Consider the following 18191-nt stretch of genomic DNA (forward strand, 5'->3'; position numbering starts at 1 on the left):
ACATCCTGCATTTTTATTTGCTAAATCTGCCAACTCTTGACCTTGACTCAGAGGCACCAGTCAGCTACAATCTATTGCCTATCCTTGATCCACAGAAGCTGTGAGATAACAAATATTTGTTGTTTTCAGCCACTACATTTTAGACCAATTTGGTATGCAGCAATGATAACTATGATGATGCTGTTAAAATGCAGCATTTGTAACAGAAGTAACCAAGCAAGGTGGGGTTAAAGGACAAGTACTGGTGGTAGTACCAGCAGAGCCAAACATTGTTCCAAATCATTTTTTTTTCACATTGTCTGGCCTTGGTTGAAAAATTACCCATTCACAGAGTGTGCGATGGTGTCTGATAGGGGTATGAGCTGCAGCTAAGCATTCCTAGGCTGCCAATGCCTGGGAGGGAAGAAACACCCTCAGGCCTAGAGTTGGTATGGGCAGTTTTTCCCCAATTTTAATGTTTATTTGAATTCCTGGTTATCTTGCCAAAATGCAAGTTTTGATTTAGTAAGTCTAGTTTGGGGTCTGAGTTTTCACTTTCCTAGCAAGCTCCCAGGTGACACTGAGGCTGCTGGTTCCCAGAGGACACCTTAAGGGGCAGGGTGGTGGGACACTTCCCCTTAGTAAGGGCACTGGCTGTGTGATGAGCCAGGTATGTGGAAGGTGGGACGCTTCAGAGGAAGAGTGGATTCGCTGTCAAATTTCTCATCATAAACCCAGAGTATCCTATGCTCTTGGATGGAGGAAGTGATAACCATTACTTGTGGAGTATCTTTTTGGCAGGGCTTACAAGTCAGAATTTCTGGGGGTGGGTGCAGAGAGTGCAAAGAAAACAGAACTTTGTCTTACTGTTTTGATTTGTTTTTGACACAAACTTTCACTAGTTTTGGAATTTTAATAGAATTAAAGAACAACACTGACTTGTTATTTTATATATTTTTTAGATATATAGCATTTCATTTATGTAAAGGTTGAGAATTTTTATAAGCTTATTAGCCAAAACTGACAATAATGTTGGGAAGCAAGGTCTCAAATGCTCCTTATTTTATCATTTAAAACACATTTTAATTATAATTATCATAAAAGCTGTATATGTGCATTATAAAAAGAAGAAGAAAAATAAATACACCATATCCCCATAAATCAGAGATTAGTGCGACTAACATCTTAGCGTAACTATCAGATCTGTTCATGAGTGCCATCCTTCCGCATCAAATAGCCAGTCCACTTCCCTCAACTGTCCCATTAGAGAACATTAGCATCATTTTTAAAAATAATTTTGAGAAGTCCTTCGAAGATGGCCCCTGATTCAGTCATTGACATGGGAAGCCCTGTTTGTGACTGATAGGTCAGTGTGTGTTGGAGGAGAAGGTGGTAGGGGAGACTCCGGGAGAGCTTAGAGAGACGGAAACCAGGGTACCCAGCTTGAACACACATATGTGCTCTCCTGCACTGCTGGCCTGGCCATCAGACATTTGAATATAGAAAGCTGTATCCTGATGGGTGAGTTGGACGTGAAGCAAGGTACCAAGAGTGAGGGACAAGTATGTGAAAAGGAAAAATGACTAATCCATATTCTTATAACTTTGAGTGGGAGACACGCAGCCACAACCTGAATGGGCAGTGATGACACGGTCACAGTCACGTGGCATAACTCTGGTCAAAGATACAGCCTGGCCAAAATATCCACTCTGTCCTAAATTCTGCCACAGTTGCCATGGCAACACTCTCCTGCAGTTGGCCCTAGGAAGAGATGACAGTGAGGTGCAGAGACTGTTTTTATTTCTTGGAAATTAATGAAGGCCAGGGCCCAAGGGCAGCACACCTGCGGTCCTGCCATGGGCAGGACTCACATGGAGGCTGTTCGGGACCTTACAAAGGCAGAGCTCCTCTCTCCCTGAAAAATAAAATAGGTGTTGGTGTGACTTTTGATTTTGGGAGACAGGGAACCTCCATGTAAGGGACAAAGCAAGATTTCAAAATGATTAGGATGCTAGATATTTCTGGAAGTGTTACCTAGGAGGTTCAGTCAGGTGGCCCAATCAACCCCCGTGGTGCACCTTATCCTGAGGAGGCACTTCCCCTGAGCCGCGGGGCACTCTCCTGGGTCCCAGGAAGGGTGTGGAGCGTAGAGTAAGGATGTAAGTTTGGAGCTCTGGGGGCGTGGAGCAACCCTTTCTACACGGGGTCCCTGACTCAGGCTCTAGTTGCAATGGCAGTTGCAACACAGATTCTCTCATCCATTTTTAATCCGTTCTTATATTTATTAAATGGGGATATTAATGAGCCTCATATAATGTTCTTTGGATGAAAGGATAAATCAGATACTCCACCCAAACATCTAGCATGTTCCTGGAATGTAGTGGGCATTCAGTAAATAATAGCTTCCTTTCTTTGCTTCCCTAGAGTGGACCACAGGCTCAACCAGCTTTTCTTGCCTCATAGGAGCTGTCACCAGCTACTCAACTTCCTGAGGTTCTTCTCCTTTGAAGGTTGATTTGAGGGCAGGATACAAGTTCCTCAGTTCCCTGCTACTGTCATGCCACCCCCACCCCATCCCCTGATAAAGCTCCTTTATTTCTCTCACTTACAGTTTCCTCTGACCCTTCACCCATCTAGCTTCCCCTATTGCTTTGGGTGCAAGGTGGGAAGAGGGTAGGGAGCGGTAAAGAGCAGAAATCTCTTACTTCACTGCCATTGATCTTGTGGTGGCATTTTCTGGCTGTGGGAGACGTCCTTTCATAGTGTGCTTTGCTGATGTCTGGCAGATACACTTCCATGGGACTCCACCAGCAGGTCCCTGCACTCTCTCACTGTGCGGGTCTCATGCTTAACGCCCTGCTTCCTTTTGCTCTGCAATACAGACTATGTCAGCCAGTCTTAAGCCAGTGGGGGTCATATACCATCTCCCAGACTTGAGAGACTACATATCGAGGAGTCCAGTGGTCTCTTGCAGCCCAGCTTACTAGGAAAGAGAGAAGCATCCCCATTCCTCCGCCATGAAGGTGTCAGTGATACCCAGGGCATTTCTCTCACCAAAGAAATCCTTGACCTAATCTTCAGCATCTTGTATAGCCTCTCCAACTGACCTATAGATCAGGAGTGGGTGGTCAACTAAGGTTTCAAAATCAGTGCTTCAGTGGAAGCTTGGGAGGCTGAGAGAGCACCTGACTTTGGAATGTAAAAGAGTTGACACCTACTGTTGCAGGACTTCAGCTAACTCTAAGTCAGAATCCCATGACTGCATCCTCTCTCTCTCTCTCTCTTTCTCTCTTTCTCTCTCTCTCTCTCTCTCTCTCTCTCTCTCTCTCTCTCACACACACACACACACACACACACACACACACACACACACACACACTTCTTCATCTTCCAAGTAAGGTCAGCATAACAGGAGAGCATGGAAGGCCACTGTTTTGTAGTTTACTGAAATATTTATGAGGAAACTTAACCACGTATGATGGTTTCCCTACCTTCCCTCTCCCCTACCATTCTCTGTTATAATTTCTCACAGCTGCATTAATTTGATGTTGCCGTTCCTACAATGACGCAAGATCAATGTCCTCTGAAAGGAAGAGGGCCTCAGGCAAGACAAAGAACCGAAAGAAGAGAAAGGAAGGCAAGAGGGCAACTTCGCAATCATGCCTGACGCCAGGATGTCCAGACAGGACCAAGCTTTCATCACATCATCTCTCCAACCAGCTGTGCCCTGAGCTGCCACGTTGTTAATTAAAATTCAGAAAAAAATAAGCATTTCAGGACATAACTGGTTTCTGGAGATGTCAGGGAAGAATTAGAAAAGTCATGTAGCCAGAGACACCAAACAACTATTCCAGATGGCAGGCGCTACCAAGATGACTTGGGCAGTCCCACACATGGAAAACATTTCCCTCCCAGAAAGATTGTTGAAATGATCATTTTCAATGGCTCATTAATAGTTAAAAGCATATGGCTCTTTCTTACACAATTTTGGATTATTTAGTCTTTTCTTTTTTTTTTCTTTAAGAAGCACAATTGATGTCATGAAGATAAAACATCTTGATGATGGTAACCAATGGCATTGTTGTGGCAAGTTCACGAGCCATGGTTACCATACTGCTTAGCTGGTTATCCAGGTGGCCAGTCACATGAAAGGATCACCCTGAATAACATTTAAGAAAAGACAAGGAGGTGAAGAAAATATTAAAGAAATAGCTAACAAAGGACAGAGAAACAAGGGTGGCCCAGAGATTCTATCTCTCCTTATTCATGTTGGTGTTATCTCTTCCCAAATAAAGAGAACTAGAAAATAGGGAGAAAGGAAGTAGACAAAGGCACATCTTGGCACTCGGCAAGGGGGGGGGGCACTGGGGGAGGGGGGGAAGAGTGAGACACCAGGGTAGAAAGAATCAAGCAGAGAGGAAGGTTTAGAAAATTACCACCAATAAGGAACCTAAATTCTGTAAATAGAAAAAAAAATACTCCCATATAATAAATAATGTTTTAAACGATATGTGCCCAGATTTAGTCTCAGCAATATTTATTTTGTGATTGTTTATAAGAACAAAAAATTAGAAACAAATGAAGTGGCCAAACAATATGTTTTTTAATAATAGAAATTATGTAATCAGAATAGTATTAACAGAATAAACTGGCTCTTGGAGTTACAATTCAATGGTCTATACATTGTTTCTCAACTTCTCTTGTTTTGAGATGTATTTAAAAGCTTTAAAAACTAGAAGTGCTCCAAAATTATAGAAAATATAAAAGTAGGCAAAGCAAGCATTGTGTAGGAAATGGGCAAAGTTATATTAGATAAAAATGAAGCTATATAAGCAATGCTTTTAAAAATTACATTTTAATGCAAAATAAAGGAAAGGAAATAAAAGAAAGATGTTCAATTTAGTATCTCTGATTTTAAAGTGATGGGATGGGAGATTACCTATTGGTGAATATGATTGTGAGCATTTCTCAACACTAGAAACAAGGAGCAAGATCTGGGTAAAGAGAGCATGAAGATAAAATAGATTGAAAACAACTGTCTTCAGGACTAAAATCCAAGCGGATGGTGGTCGATGGTGAAAATTTAGTCAATAATTGCTTAGATTTGTTTCTCACTACCTCATTTCTCCCATTTCATTCAGCACTTACAATTAGAATCTGTTACATAATGTAATCAAACCATACTTATTAGGAAATCGTTGTTTAAAAAATATTGTATGTCAACTGCACTTCAGTGCAAAAGAATAAATAGTACATAAAAATAAAACCACAAAATAAAATCAGTACATCAGTTAGCAATAAAGAATTCATCAAAGCCTTGTGGGCTCCCTGGAGTTAATGGGTGGGAGTGTTTATGAGGACATCAATAATAGAATGTAAGCACAATTCTACACCACATGTTAATATCAAGGAGACAAAACTAACTACAGTCCACTTGGGAGACACTCCATACAGTCCAACTTCTTCAAAACTTAGAGTTTTCTAAAAATCTTTCAGGCTATTGCCATTCTTTGATCAAATGAACCTAAGTTGTCAGGAATTTTTCCACCCTTAACCTCTGATTAATTCATTTGGGGGGCTAATTAAAGAGCTGAATTCAGGTGAATGAGACTAACTAAAGGGTGTTAGTTAATAAACAACTGACAGACAACTTTTAACCATCATATTCCCCAAGAAGGGAATGCCATTTTTTCAAATATAGTACTTGCAAAATAGATAACTGCTTTTTATGATACTTCTGTTGAGTAGGTGAGTATCGCTATCTTAATTTTCCAGGTGAAAGGAAAACAGAAAAGTAACTCACTCAGTGAATCAGGACCTATTATTATCAAGGCTGTACTCTGACCTCAGCCATAAGGCATGAGTTTGTTCTGGGTTCAACAAATATGGATCAAAGCCTCCTCTTGCCTTTCCAAGCAGAAAAATATGCCATTTTTGTTTTCCCATAAAACTTGGAGAACATCTCAATTGAAACACTTGTCGCATTGCATTATAATTAGTTACTTGCATTATCAATTACACTGGTTCATCATTTCTAAATTTGATATCCTTCAGAACATAAAACGCATGCCTAAAGAATTAAGTAAAAAATACAATGGTCAAATAAATTTCAGAAAATCTAGATTAAACACATTTAAACAGATTTCTTTACTGCAGGATTTTTCAGAGGCTTTAAAATATTAATATCCATTTGAATCCAAAAAGTGAGATACATTTCTCAAATTTTTTGGCCATAAGACTTTTTTTTCTCCTCAGAATATTCAATAAACTATCCAGATCCATGCTTGGAGAATGTAATTTCGGAAACTTTGTGATACATCTTGAATTTATCTTTTTAATGTAATTAAATTTATTGGGGTGATATTGGTTAATATTACCTAAGTTTCAAGTGTCCATTTCTATGATACATGTTCTGTATATTGTATTGTGTGCCCACCACCCAAAGCCAAATCTTCTGTCACCATATATTTGACCCCTTTTACCCTTTACTACTCTCTCAATTTCCTTCCCCCTGGTAAGCACCAGACTGTTGCCTGTGTCTATGAACTTTTGTTTGTTTGTTTTTCTCTTTTGTTCATTTGTTGCTTTCGGTTTATATCTCACATATGAGTGAAATCATATGGTTCTTAACTTTTTCTGTCTGACTTATTTCATTTAGCATGATATTCTCAAGATTCATCCATATTGTCACAAATGCCAGTATTTCATCCTTTCTTATGGCTGACTAGTGTTCCATTGTATATATGTACCACATCTGCTTTACCCAATCATCTATCAAAGGACACTTTGGTTGTTTCCATGTCTTAACCACCGCCATAAATAATGCTGCAAGGAACATGGGGTTGCACATATCTTTGCAAATAAATGTTTGTTGGCAGGAAAACAGACATGCAGACCAATAGAATGGAATTAAGAACCCAGAAATAAACCCACATGCAGATGGGCAAATAATTTTTGACAAAGGAGCCAAAAACATACAATGGAGAAAAGAAAGCCTTTTCAATAAATGGTGTTGGGGAAATTAGAAAGCCACATGCAAAAGAATGAAACTAGACTATTGTTTGTCCCCATTCACAGAAATTAACTCAAACTGGAACAAATACCTAAATACAAGACCTAAAATAAATTACATAGAAGAAAACGTAGGTACTAAACTTAAGGACTTTTGTCTTAGAGAGGATTTTATGAATTTGACCCCAGAGGCAAAGGAAGTAAAGGCAAAAATAAATGAATGAGACTAAATCAAACTAAAAAGCTTCTGCACATACTGGTTTACTGTGGATATTTTATGTGGCTGAGCTCTATGGGCAGAAAACCCAACACTACACTCTTTTCTTTTCAAGTGAAATAAAGATTGTATTTTTTTTTTTAATGAATCAGACACAGCCATGGCACTTTACTAGTAATTCTGTGTTTAATTCACCTGGTCAAGACAGATACTGTCCAAAAGGCTTGAAAGCCAATAAAATGTCAGTCTTCATAAACTTATTAAAATGTGGTTACATAGAAGAGTAATGTGCAAGAGAGTATGGAAAGATATACTAAACCTCTGGTGACAGATATTTTTCTCTTAAACATAAGAAAAAATCAGCTATACTAATATTTCATTTACTCACTGACACTGGTGTCCTCCCTCAGGCCATATATCTCATAGCACGTGTACTTTGACACATATCTGAGGGAAGAAGGGGGTTCTCAGCCAGTGGTTCCTTTCCTCATTTGTTCATTTTCAACATATCACAACATGTTTTAGTTAAGTTTGACATTAGAGAGGATTTATAACTTACATTAGTTATCTAGTATTACATTAAAAACTATCAAAAATTAGACCACTTATAGCTGCATACTGAATTGTGTTCCCCCAAATTCATATGTTGAAACCCTAACTCCCAATGTGATGGTATTGTAGATGGAGCCTTTGGGGGGCAATTAGGGTTAGATGAGGTCATGAGGGTGGGGACCCTGGTCCAATGGTTTTAGTGTCCTTATAAAAAGAGACAGCAGAAAAGCACTCTCTCCGAGGGAAGCCTAGGTGAGCACACAAGCAAGGAGGCAGATATCCATGAGCCAGGAAGAGAGCTCTCACCAGAAACTAACCCTGTTGGCATCTTGATCTCAGATTTCTAGCTGCTGGAATTATGTAAAAATAAATTTCCGTCTATTGTATTTTGTTATGGCAGCCTGAGCAGACTAATAGAAACAGTATCTTAAAAGATTCCTCCCATGAAAATATAGATTAAAGATAATACTAAAAGTGCAAGCCTAATGAACAAAAAGAAAATGGCAAAGTTGAGATCTTGGTTCTACTATGAACTCTTCACTAGCCATATTACCATATGGTGACCTAATAATAATGATAAAAAATGTTCATAATTGTTGCAGGTGAGTGATGAAAACATCGGTTTCATTATATTATTCTTTCTACTTTTGTGAGTTTTTAAAAAATATTTTATAATTAAAAGTATTCAAAAATTTAAATTGGCTAAAAAGATGAAAAAATTATCAAGAACATTATTTGAACCATAGATTTATATCTAGTATCATTGACACTAAAATTTTCTCTGTTTATTATGTCTTGAGAGATTAGCTAATAAAGATGTGACCCCATCAGTAGTAATACTTTTCAAAAAATTTGTCTATATCATCACATCAACATTTTTAATTTCTATATTTCGAGGTATGTTCTTATAATACACACAATACATCAGTCCCATAGTATTAAGAAATTATATATGTGTAACTACATATACATGTAGTGAGGTGTGTAAGTTTCAACATTTTAAAACTGGGGAGTTCATTGTGCTTAAATGATAAAAGGAGATGTATCATAAGTTATGTAATATGTAAATTGGGGAATACCAATAAAGATATTAAGCACAAATTAGGGAGGAAGAAGCTAATAATATTAGGAAATACTACAAGGTTAATGCATACATGCATTGCTTATATACACACACATAATTTGTAAAGTTGATAATGCTCTTTGAAACCCTTTGGGATGAAAAGCAGATAAAATAATATATTATTCATGTTACTACTATCTTGCATGCTTGTCTTTCTATATAAAGTTGCCAGGAGTATTTTAATGGTCTCATTTTTTATGCAATTTATACTAGTCTCCATTGAAAAGGCTTCCATTAATCTAAATTATTGAGATAAAATTTAATTTGGTTGGACAATACTAAAGCTTGAAATGACTGAAGAGTTAAAAAAAAAAAAAATCAGCTCAGCATGCTGAAAAATAAGTGCTCAATGACCTGGGACAATGGCAAACATATTTTCCTACTCCCACATGCTCATGCCACAAATCAATGGTGTGCAAATGTCCTAGAGCAAGGCACTTAGAGTGTGATGGAAGGGCTAATATAGGGCTAAAATAATCCTTTTTTATATCTTTTTTTAAAATCCTCACCCAATGATATTTTTCCATTGATTTTTACAGAGAGTGGAAGAAAGAGGGAAAGACACAGGGAAATATCGATGTGAGAGAAACACATTGATTGGTTGCCTCCTGCATGCGTTCCCGACCAGAACCCGGGCTAGGGAGGAGCCTGCAACTAAGGAATGTGCTCTTGACCAGAATCGAACCCGGGACCCTTCAGTCCACAGGCTGACATTCTATCCACTGAGCCAAACCAGCTAGGGCCTTTTTAAAATCTTTATGTGATAATGGTTATGTATTTTTTTCAGGCACAATTAAATATTTTTACTTTGTAGTCAAATAAAAGCCAAGAAAACACCTCATTGCTTTCTCATCAAGAGCAATACAATTTCTTTCACTGATTGCAGTGTAATGATTTGATTCTTTTTTCTTTTAATATCACAGAATGGAAGCAGATGGATTAAGGGATTCCTGTGCCCTGTGAATGGTAGGTAGCTCAAAAAAGTAGGAGAAACTTGGTTGTGAAAAATACGTTTTAATATTTACTGTCTGCTTTTATTTCACATTCATTAGTTTTCAACAAACTGCATGGACTCCTACAATATCAAGCCATACCTTTGGCTCTGAAAGATAAAGACATCATACTTATTAAAAGGTCATAGAGCTAGAGACCACATGTCCATTCATAATTGGCTGCCTAGGACTTTTTCCTGACATCCCATGCTTCTTCATTCCAATCCCATCCCACTTCCCAGTCCCACCCCTTTTATAATCCGTAGCTGAAAAGTTGTGTCCATATAGACTGGGAAGCACTGTTTCTCAACAAGTACTATGACTTACTAAAAAGCTCAACCCTGGGGACGACATGTTCAGAGAGAGCTGCTCTGACTTTAACATTATCTCATCAGGTGACTCAGGGCTCATAGTCTCCCATCTACAATAGGACTTACTTTGCCAATTGGCAGAACAAGGTGGCAAGATAGCATAGAAGTCAGGAGCACCCAACCTGCTTTGGAAATCTGCCTGTGCTAAATCACAGTTCCACAAAAACAAGTGGTGAGAACTTGGGCACATCACCTGACTGCTCCGAGTCTGACTTTTCTCTTTGGAAAACAAAGATGTTAACGGTGCTCACACCATAGACTTGTTACATACACCATTCTTTGCAAAGCACCTGGAGCAGTACCTATGTCTGTGGGAAGTACTCAATAAACTGTAGCCCATTATTAAGAAGCAACAACTGCCCTAACTGGTTTGGCTCGGCCTGCGGACTGAAGGGTCCCACGTTCGATTCCGGTCAAGGGCATGTACCTTGGTTGCGGGCACATCCCCAGTAAGGAGTGTGCAGGAGGCAACTGATCGATGTTTCTCTCTCATCGATGTTTCTAACTCTCTATCCCTCTCCCTCCTTCTCTGTAAAAAAATCAATAAAATATATTTTTTTTAAAAAGAGCAACAACTAAATCATGGTACAAATTGCAAATCCAAGGACTCTTGGGTAGAATTTGAAATAAAACAATTGTATTAGTTTTCGATTGCCTCCCTAAACAATTACCACAAACTTTAGTGGCTCAAAACAACATGAATTTATTATCTTATAGTTCTGTAGGTTAGAAATCCAACCCCGGTTTCACTGGCTAAAATCCAGTTGTTGTTTTTGCCGAGCACTCTAGGGAAAAAAATCCATCCCTTGACTTTACTTCTTCTAGAAGCTACCCTCACTGCTTGGCTCCTCCATCTCTAAGCCATCAGTGGAGGGTTGAGACCTTCTCACATGACATCACTGTGACCTCCACTCCTACCTTCCTCTTCCACTTTTAAGGATCCTTGTGATTGCATTGGGCCCACCCAAACCAACCTAGATAATCTCCATATTTTAAGATCAGTGGACAGACAATCTTACTTTCACCTGCAAACTTAATTTCCCATTGCCATATAACCTAACACATTCACAAGTTCCAGCAATTAGGGTGTGGACATTGGGATGGGGGGAGGGGGAGGAGATTAGTTAAATGCATGCATAATATGACTGTTGCATTCAGCTATTATCAATGACTTCTTCTGCTATATTTATATACCGTTATATGCTTTTTAAAGGGTACATCTATCAACTAACCAAACTTTGTGATCAAGGGTCTGTGTCTGGGTGGGCAGATCATCTGGAATCCTTCTTTATAGAATGGAGCCCATTCAGGGCTAGTTCCTGCCCCAGGGCTGCACTCCTGACTCTAAATCAGCAGTGAGAGCAGATGTCCAAAGAGTTGCAAGGTCTCTGCAGGCACCACCACTCAGATGACACCTTCAGGACCTCTGCATGTCCCATGAAGACCAACTGTGCCTCGTAAATACTTCCCGAGTCTGTCTCCAAGAGCAATAATGATGCTTCTCATTTGTACAGTGACTTTCAGTTTTACAAGCATTTCACATAGTGACTTCCAAAATAAATATTTTTTTCGGTATGTTGGAATATTCAAAAAATAAACCTCTCCTTGGATCACTCCCATTATGCCAAAAGTAACAAATACAGAAGTAACTAAGGCTTTGGTTTAAACATAGCAGGGTTGTGCCATTGGCAAAGAGTTTCTAAGCACTAAGTCAACTTAGCAGGCGGCCAACTATTAACTCAGGCAACTTCTATAACTGCCTCATTTTTTGTTTCCCACCTCAGAGAAGGTGACTCAAAGTCTAACTGGAAAAGGTACAATTGGGGAAGTCCTTTCTTCCTTAAACTTATCATCCTCCTATGACCATTAAGAACCCAAGGAATAAGACAGCTTCTAGATGCTTCGTTTTGCAATAAACCTTGTTTTTTTACTTCTGCAAATTAACAAAAGTAGTAATTATCTTTAGAAAGACAAGTAAGATCTCTGACATTGATTCTACAGTTCAAGAGAATTTTCTTCAGGATACGAAAATGCCTCTCTTTGGAGAACCGAGGCAAGATCTCTCTGAGAGGCAAGAAAACAAGAGTTTGTTGTGCATCTTACAATGTCATAAATTAAGGAGGAGATCAATTCTTCCATCTTAATTTGTATCAGCCTGAAGGTCAAGCAGAAGCACGTAGTAAATTCTATTTCTGACTCAGGCAGATTGCAAATCCAACTGACTCCTTCAATTACGAAAACCTTACTTTCAAACCCTATCACCCAAGGATGTCTTCCCCCGCCTTTAGCAGATTATTTATCTGTTGGAAGATTTGCCTTTTCTCATTAGGAGCCCAATAGGAGAAAATAAACTCTAGCGATTATTTATTCCATCAAAAATTTCCAACTAGTTAATACTGAAAAGGTGATTCAAATTCTCCATGTGGCATTTCATAAAGCAGCAACCACTCACTTAGGGACATACCATGAAACCTTCTGAGGATGAGTCAAAGACATTTTTATTTTATTACAATTCATTAAAGCAAAGGAAATACCAATGCAGCATGTCAACATATTAACTCTACCCATAAGCAATATAGCTACCTACCTGAAATGTTTCCTCCCTTGGACTTGCATGATTGGCTTACTCAAACTCATGTTGAGAGAAAAGGAGAGGATGGAAAACAACAATATTTAATCTTGTCACATATTCCCAATGTTGCATTAGAAATATCTTCAGTGTGCCAACCCACAAAGAAAAATTTTAAATAGGTATTAACTACTAGAATTGTGATGGGAAAGGGTAGTATCAGGGATGCTATTGTTACCCATACTTTTCCCTTTTACCTGCCTGAGCACCATCTCCCAGCTACAGTGAGCTCCCTGTAGTCCCCTTCTCAGGGAATGGCTGATGCCCACTTCCTGAGATCAGAGGCAACGAATGAGTGGGGAAGGAGTTACAAAAGGCTGACCACTCTTTGTGGGACCAACTCTTTGGTGTTTTTCGTTGTATGTGGGACCAACCCTTTGGTGGGACCAACTCTTTGGTGTTTTTCATTGTATGTGTCCTTACCCTATTGTCACAAATCTTTTATGAACATGGTAGACTTCTCTGGGAGGAATTAAATGTATGCATGTGTGTGTTATTTTCTTTTTTTATTATTAAAAATTTGCCAGCCACTGAACATCATAGGCAAGAGCGTGCATAACCTAGAGACATTGAGCATGGGCTGCCTTACCAGGACAAGTGGATACTATCCATATCCCACCCATATCTCCTCAGCCCTTCCGGAATCCACCTGCATACTTTTCTCTCATGCCAAGGCTTCTCTGCAACTCTCTGTTTGAGGTTGTCCTCTGACTGTAGGTGGATGCTCTGCCATAAAGGCCAGGGAATTAACAAATAAGGAGAAAAGTTAGTTGGTGGACCAGTATCCCAGTGTCCTGACATTGGTGTGCAATTACCCCTAGCACTGCTTCAGCTACCTGAGGAGCCTGATGTCCACCCCTGGAGAGATTTCACTGCTTTCATGTTATTGAGAAGCTCCTGGTGTACCTCTGAGGAGAAGGTCTCCAATGACACTCCTCAGGCATCACATATTCTAGGCTCTTTGGTTCCTAGGAGGCCCTGGCCCTGCCTGGATCTCCAAACCAGCAAGGAGTAGAGATTTGGTAGATCTGAAACCAAGGATTCCAAGCAATTCAACCAGAAACCCTTCTCCAGAGGAGCTCTGGGGAAGAGGAAAGATGGCCAATGAGGATTAGTTACATAAGAGGGAAGCCTCCTAGCACCTGAACCATTTGGGAAGTCAAGGACTTTGCCTCCACTTTGGGAATGGCTTGCTGAGGCCCCTGTTATCTGATTTACACTGTAGTTGACTGGCACAGCAATATAGGACAAGGAAGACCAGGCTTCTTCCCTCAAGACACTCACCGATCCCTCACCAAACAAGGATACAGCTGGAGCCCAAAGGGCATCAGCGTTTCTGTACTTCTTTCTAGAAGTGAGTATTCAGAGAACGCGCTCAGGGAAGGTCTGGGGTTGGAGCTGTTTGCACCCAAACCTGGGAAGGGTATGCCTGTTACATTAATCTTTCTTTATCCTCTTGATATTTGGAGTCAAACAAACCCTATGAAGTCGAGTTTGAAATTTCTGACTAAGAACCAAAGCAAATACAGAGAGGCAAATATGCAATGACTTAACCTGACCAAGAAAACATTAATATTTTAAAAGAATCTACAGTCTAAATTGTAAATATTAGAAACTGTGATTCTTTCCATGACATATTGCCAAAACACTTATCTGAAACTCAAACCACAGAGGAAATAAGATATGACCAAAGCTTCCAGATAGAGAAAGGAAGAGCGAGGGGAGCAGCTGAAAGTGTACTCTGTCGTCTCTGTCAAGTCAATTAAGAACACTTTACACACACAGCAAAGTGCTCTGAGCCTTCAGCATTATGACCAAAAAACAATAAACAAGACTGTAAACAACCATCGTCAGATGGCTCCGCAGTGGCCACACAGCCATCTTCAGAACCCTGGGATGATCTTTCTTCTCTCCCAGCAATCAGCCAGTCACTACAGTTAATACATTCATTCTACAGAACATGAAAGGTGCATTGACTAACACTTCAATTTCCTAAAATTACCATCCAGGGCAAACACAGAATTTCCTTTGAATTGTACCAGAAGGCCGCTTCACTACAGGGAGAGTACCATGTTTAGTCCTGAGCCTTTATTTCTAATGGAAAGTCAAGCCCCAATTCCAGCATTTATTCATAAAAAGTTCTGAAATTCTTGACACAGGTTGTAAACAGAAATAAGATTAGTGTGGAGAGCAGAGCTGGGGATGGTAGGGTGGAAGGTGGATCTAAGCTGAGTTTGATGATTGCAGTTTAGGAGCTCCTTATTCCATTTCTCCTCCTCTGACTTCACAATCAATTGTCACCAAGTGTAGCACCAAGTGTAGGATTACCCCATCTTATTGTATCCATCACTCCTACATTCTAATATCATTGATATCCTGTCACTCATGACCCGGGGTTGTGTGGGATTAGGAGGGCCTTTAGCAGGGCATGGGTGGAGTTCACACTAAGATGAAAAGTTGCCAAGACCAACATTCCAATATAATCATTATATTCACATAACTGGAGACTCCCATGTCATAGTTTGGAATGCAAATAACGCCCCCAGCTTGAGAATACCTCCTGGTTCAATTATCAAGAGGTCCAATCCTCCTGGACATTTCCCTCTCCATCCCTGTAGATCCAAGATCGGGGCAGTGCCCAAAGGGTCAAAGCTCGTTACTTTAGTTTCATGGCTGATGCCAGAGCTTAGATATGCTCCCACACTTGCTCCAGGTTTTTGATTATATGAATATTTCAATATAGGCACCTACACTGTTACTTTTCCCTCTGGTTGGCTGAGGGGGGGGGGCTCCCAAATTCAGCCAAATATTGGACCCCAACCATTTTCCCCCTAAGTCTAGGTATATCAGTTATCTACTACTATGTAACAAATCCCTCACAACTTACAGACTTAAAACAACAACCATTTGGTTTTGCTTATAAATGTATGGGTCAGCTGCATGGTCTGCAAAACTGGGCCAGGCTCTGCCCAACTTGGCTAAGTTTGCCCATGTGCCTGAAGTCACCTGGCAGGTCATCTGAGGGCTGACTGGCCTAGGATGACCTCCCTACACATCTGATAATTGTCTGATGGCTGAAGTGACACTGTCAACTGAGCCACATGTCCCATACCTATTGACAGGTTAGTCCAAGCTTGTTCATGTTGCAGTGGCAGGAGTCCAAGTGAAGGTAGATGTATAGCAATCAAACATAGAGACCCAAACCCATATTTCCAACCATGTTATAGAAAAGAAACAATATTTTTCCTTATCAATACATTTCTCTTCTGCCATCATTTGAACTTAGCAGGGCTAATAGTAAGCTAAGGAAGGTGCTCTTTTTTTGCACATCTGCCCTTCTCTCCATCTCAGGCACAAAACCATGGGAGACTATTTCCTTTAAAAAGCCTCCTGAGACTTAGGCTTGGGCTGGTATATGGTCCTCCTGCTGTACCCAGGAGAAATGGACTACACCTCTTAATGGGAAGAGCCGCAAAGCCACTTTTATTGGAAAGGGTGGGCATCATTGGCAAGTGAAGCAGGCCCATGCTTGTACACAGTCTATGCTATTTGGCATCCAGGATTTCTAAGATACAGAGAAAACCTCTCTCCCTCCAAAGATCTGACCCCATTTTTTGTCCCAGGAATAAATGAAATTTCTTTCACAGAATTCCTATCATCGAATACCTAATGGTTAAAGCAAATGCCAGTTATCTTCAGAGAAAATAGTGAATCATAATTCAGACCTGTTGCCTTGTGGTGAAGAATAGTTAAGGGTGGGAGAAGGGGTGTCACATTAGCAGTGAGGGAGAGAAAGAGCCATGGACAATTACACACATTCCTAACGCTGGCTATACCTCTGCAATGTTCTCAGCTGGGCTCTGGGGCCCAGTGCTGCATGAGGCTCCCATAGGTGGCTGAGATCACTCTGACTTGTGGAAGAAGGGGTGATTGTCACCCTGTTCCCCTTTCCACTTCCAGCTCAGATACTTTCTTGGAAAAGAGAACAAAATGGCATGACTGTATTGGAAGGTTAGAGGGAGAGGGAACAGGAAATACCGACTTCCTATGCTCTCTAACTCCAATCTTATCAACCCACATCTGGTAGGATAACTGCATCCTGAATCTTCCCAAGTTCTGAACAGTCAACACCACCATCCTCCCCATTACTCACTCCCAGGAACCAGAGCTCCCATATATGTGGCCATGCTCCCACATGCAGGCTCCCATAAGCCACGACACTTCACACATGACGGTGAGGTTGGCAGCTGCACATGTACTTAAATTTCTAGTATCAAGAATGCTGTGGTCCCCTAAGCCATCTTCATTTCATATCCCATCTCTATTGTAACCAAAACATTTTTTCCAAATGCTGCTATTTTTCCAAGTGCGATTGTTTTTAGAATTCGTTTTCTGTTTTAAGTCAGAAGATTCAGTACTTTTGTTTTATTCATTTATTCATTCATTCATTCCAGAAATATTGTTGAGTGCCTACCATGCTTTAGGCACTGTTCTAGGAGTTGGGGTTATACTGGTTAGCAAGACCCAAAGTCTCTGCCCTCTGAGAACTTTTGTTTTGGCCCGTGACGGAGATGATTAAAAATAAATTACGGACAGCAGTATCAGATTATGGCTCTAAAGGAAAATAAAGTAGGTATGAGGAGGAGAAGGAGGAGAGACTCTTAGCCAGAGTGGTTGGAGAAGGCTTCTCTGGGGAAGTGATATTTGAACAAAGACCTAAAGGAAGTGAGAGAGCAAGTCATGTGACTATCTGGGGGGAAAGAATTCCAGGAAAAGGAACGATCTTCACGCTTAGAACCTGCAAATCACTCGGGAAGAAAACATTATTTCTTACAACCATATTTCTTCACCTCTTCCATGTTGGTTAAATTATTTTAAAACTTCTTAAGATTTACACTTTTGCTAGTATAAACATCAACAAATATAAGGCTAGAAAATGTGTGAAGTTTTAGGGGAGGGCTTGCCACCCCAACACATTCTCTTTCTAAATGTTTCTCAGTCAATGTAGTCAAGATCCTACTTGTAGTCCTGCACAAATAAATTTATTTGAAACTTTATTGCAAAAAAATAATACAAAACCGCATTTATACATTCCCTCTCCACAGGTGTGATCCATGGGGACCTAAGGTAATCGGAGGGCAAACTCAGACCAATGTCAACAGTTAGGGCCTCTCCAAAACACCTGCCAAAGAAAAGACCAGAAGCAAGGGCAGGAGAGAAGGGAGGAAGCTCCAGGTAATACAGCTGGCCCTTCTAAGAATTCCCACCTCCATGCCCAGCTGGCCAAGAGCAAGGCCATTAGCACCACCTGCAGACA

Source organism: Myotis nattereri (genome assembly GCF_964212035.1).
Source record: "Myotis nattereri genome assembly, chromosome: 12".
Lineage (NCBI taxonomy): Eukaryota > Metazoa > Chordata > Mammalia > Chiroptera > Vespertilionidae > Myotis > Myotis nattereri.